This window comes from Emydura macquarii, unplaced genomic scaffold, assembly GCF_026122565.2.
Source record: "Emydura macquarii macquarii isolate MOO-44397 ecotype Brisbane River unplaced genomic scaffold, CSIRO-AGI_Emac_v2 contig_3728, whole genome shotgun sequence".
In the NCBI taxonomy this organism is placed as follows: Eukaryota; Metazoa; Chordata; order Testudines; family Chelidae; genus Emydura; species Emydura macquarii.
The window spans coordinates 8109-11773 of NW_027133865.1; the positions used below are offsets into that span (position 1 = coordinate 8109).

The window sequence follows — 3665 nt, forward strand, 5'->3', positions numbered from 1 at the left end:
ACAAACAAGATGGCGGCGGCGCTGAGGGACGAGGGAAATCGCCATCTTGCAGTCGTTCCCCTCTCCTATTTGCAACCCGGGAAAGTGGGCGGGCTGAGGTACTGCGGATCCGGGGGCGGGGCTGCGAGGGCCGCGGCTCCTCTTCCCTCCGGTCTGCAGAGCACGGGACAGCTCCGCCGGCGGGAGCTTCCCGTCTCGGCCAGCTCCCTGGCGAGAGGTGCCCTTGATGCTGAGCCCCAGCCGATCATGGCCTGGATCGGGTTTTCGCGCCGCTCCTGGGCGGGAACCGGCCCAAGCCCCACACCAGGGAAGGCTGGCTAGGGGAGAGCAGAGTGCTGCGGTGCGTATCCGGGACAGCAATGGTGCTATGGGCGTCCCGTTCCATGGCAGCTCAAAGTTGCGGTGCTTAGCGTCACAGCCATGGCGTGGGCCCCGAGGCCTATCAGACTGGTTGAGGCTCTGGGACAAGGTGTGGTCACAGCTTCGGCCCTGTGGACGTTCAGTGGGATGGACCTCTTACAGTGGATCCGAGTGTGGCAGAGCAGAGCCTTCTCCGGGGATGGTCCAAGACTATGCAATGAACTCCCCCGGCAACTAAGGACCCTCATAAATCTCACTCTTTCTGCTCAGTGCGCAAGGTGCGTTTCTTTGACCTTGCCGTCTCTAACATAAACACATAGCTACAGGTATATTTAACCGAAAAACCAGCACCCTACCAAAACAAGCCACTCCACGTTTCGTCTTTGCAGAGTGGATGAGAGACCAAACATGACCGATATGTAGTCAGATTGCTTAATGCACTACTGGAAAGTGGGCAAATACTAAGGTGGTAAGCCGTTTTAAAAACCTATGTAGGATAGAATGCTTTCCATCAATTCTGCCTAGGCTGCGTTTTGTTGCTATCTACTGGTCTCATGCTTCTGGAGTGGCTTTGCCAGTTTCCATGGCATTCCCTGTGTGAGGAGGCTCTGCCAGCACCCCCCGCTCCAGCTGCCCTACAAAGAAAGCAGGGCTGTTTAGGGGTTAGTACTCTTGCCCCCCAGCCCCAACCCCAGATGCATTATGTGCATGCTTATGGGACTTTCAGAGTGATGACTATTACAGATAGCATAATCTAACTCCTTGCCGCATACTGTAGCATACACGGTCCCATCTGAGCAAAGTAGGTAAAGGAGATGTCTCGTTCCCTCTCACAATGGGCTCAGTCCCATATTAATGTTACATAACAGCAGCTCTGATGATTAAATATGCTACAGTCCTCGCAAAGCAGCTCTGGTTTCCCAAACAGAGCTTGAGGGGGGGTGTATTAAAAATCCTTCTCTAAAGCTCATAACAGCCTTAACACCTTTACAAGGTGCTTAAACCTGCTCTGAGCAAGGTTAGATAACATAGTGTTGTAAGCATCTAGCAGCCTGTGTATGCTGGAGCTCCTAACAGCGCTAACACAGGAGGAACTGAACCAGTGTTAGTCACAGTAGGAAATGCTTTACATTTATTTTTGCGGACAATACTATAAATCATCCATTAGCTATAACTGATGAGGATGTAATTGTGCAATGCAGATTACTAGTTAAAAATATTGGAACCCTGTCTCCTACCCTACAGTGTGAAAGCAAGGCATGCCGGGATTTGAACACCCCAAAGAGCAAGTACTGTATGCACACCATTTAACTAGCAGGCCAGCAAGAAGACAATCTGCTTGTCACTAGAACGCAGAACACAGCTACTGAGCTAAATTTTCCTTTATAGCAGAAAATGTGTGCCCAAGATCATGGGAAAGACAAAGGCAAAGATAGGGACTGCCAGAAAGAAGAAATTAGTTAGGTGAGTGATAATACTGAATGGATATGAGAATGATTTTTACTCCTGATAAGAGGCAAGTGCTTCATTAATTCCATGAGCATTGCACAATTCTACATTCAATGGATATTTTAAATAACTCTATTGGACCATAATCCTAATTCCAAATTAATCAGACTGCAAGAAGTGCTATAGATACAGACAATGTTGTAGTCCAGACAGGTACTTTAGATTTATGTAGAGGCTCATCACTTCCATAAGCATTCATCCACTATCAAAGTACACAAATGCTCCCTCAATTGCTGAACCTCAAGTGGTTGGGTAGATCAATGCAGATAGGCATGGAAAAGTGGGGTTGCTTCTCCAAAGTCTTTGGTTTAGAAATCAAGCTGAAGGTATCAAGATCAGTCTCTCTCGAATTTCTGGTTCTTCCTATAACTACACTACACACAACTGAACAATTCTCTGCAAGAGGAAGAGGCAGCTGGCTCTCAGTGTTAGGAAAGGTTTCCTGACACCCCTCCTATGTTTAGTTTCATCCTATTCAAATGATATGTAGAAAGTTAGCATACCCCTCATCCCCTGTATGTATTTATGTTCAATTCTTTCATCCCTTCCTCATAAGTAGCAACCTCCAATCCCTGTTGCTTGTCTCTGAATTCCCTCCAGATTATCTCCATCTCTCTGGCACGGGGTAACCGGAACTGCATGCACTCCTTGAATTTGGCCATGAGTAGACATTCTTCCTCCTGTATAAGTTTATTGCAGTGATGCATAGAGTTTAAGCCATAGATTTAGACTAAGAATCTCAGCCTTTCCCATTACAGATTTCATGGGTATTTTTTCCTCCTGCATATTAAGCCACCAGACGGTTTGAGTGGAGGCTGCCATGTACTCAAAGTAACAAAAACAGTCACTGAATTTTATTTCCTTAATTATTTTTCTAGGAGAAATGTAGATCACTTTAGTTCAATTTGTGCATATGTAGCTTTTATCTCATCACACTTTTTTCCTCCTTTGACAGGAAAAATCAAAATGTACATCATCCACTTTGTGCTGGAGGTTATCACAGAAGGATCTGGGGTACTATGCTACAGAGCCTGATCTCTGGGCTCACTAACAACTCATTCAGTGCAGCTGTAGTAGGCAGCCTGGATTCTGCCTACCTACTGATAAAAGGGCAAGGTGTGCCGTTAATTTACTTGGGTGCCTGATGCAACTGGAGCATGTATTTCAACACTGAGTGTTTAAATCATGGTTAGTTGAAACAACACAAAAGGCAGTTAAGCTCAGCACTGCAATTGCAACTTTAGGTGCCCTGCTGCCTAGTGGGATCCACAGGTATCCTTCTCCCTATCAGTGGTGTACCGTGGGTCTCCCGCACCTGGAGGCCATACTTATGTTGGCACCCCTCCCGTCGGCAGCACCCTGTGGGGGGAGGGGTGTCTGCAGACCTGTGTCCTACTCTCCCCCACTCCCTCCCCTGTTGGTGGGAGCGCCCCATCGGGGGTGGGTCTGCAGGCCTGTGTCCTGCTCTACCCTGCTCCCCCTCGCCATCGGCGACAGCAGCAGCAGCAGTGTCGGCAGCGCCCCATGGTGGGGGAGGGGGCTCTGTGGGTCCGTTTCTGCTCTCCCCCCACTGTGTGGGTAGTGGGGGCTGCCTGGCGGTACAGGGGGGCTGTGATGGACTCTGGTCCCGCAGCTCCCTCCTTGAGCCCAGTGCAGGGGCAGAGGAGCTGGGAGAACGCCCTGGCTGCCTGGGGACAGGGGTGGGGGTGGCTCTTCCTCCTTTGGGCCTGGCCAGCTCCCGGGGCATGGTCCCGTCCCCTCCCCCATTCGGAATGTCACTGCTCCCTATGCAATGC

The 3665-nt window shown here is 49.5% G+C and overlaps 1 long non-coding RNA gene across 1 annotated transcript; it reads left to right on the forward strand.

The window, feature by feature from the left end:
• Positions 1–474: 474 nt before the first annotated feature.
• On the forward strand, positions 475–1986 carry LOC137146167 (uncharacterized). The gene is made up of 2 exons (XR_010917840.1): positions 475–638; positions 1606–1986. It is a non-coding gene; the product is annotated as an uncharacterized lncRNA (long non-coding RNA).
• The last annotated feature ends 1679 nt before the right edge of the window (positions 1987–3665 follow it).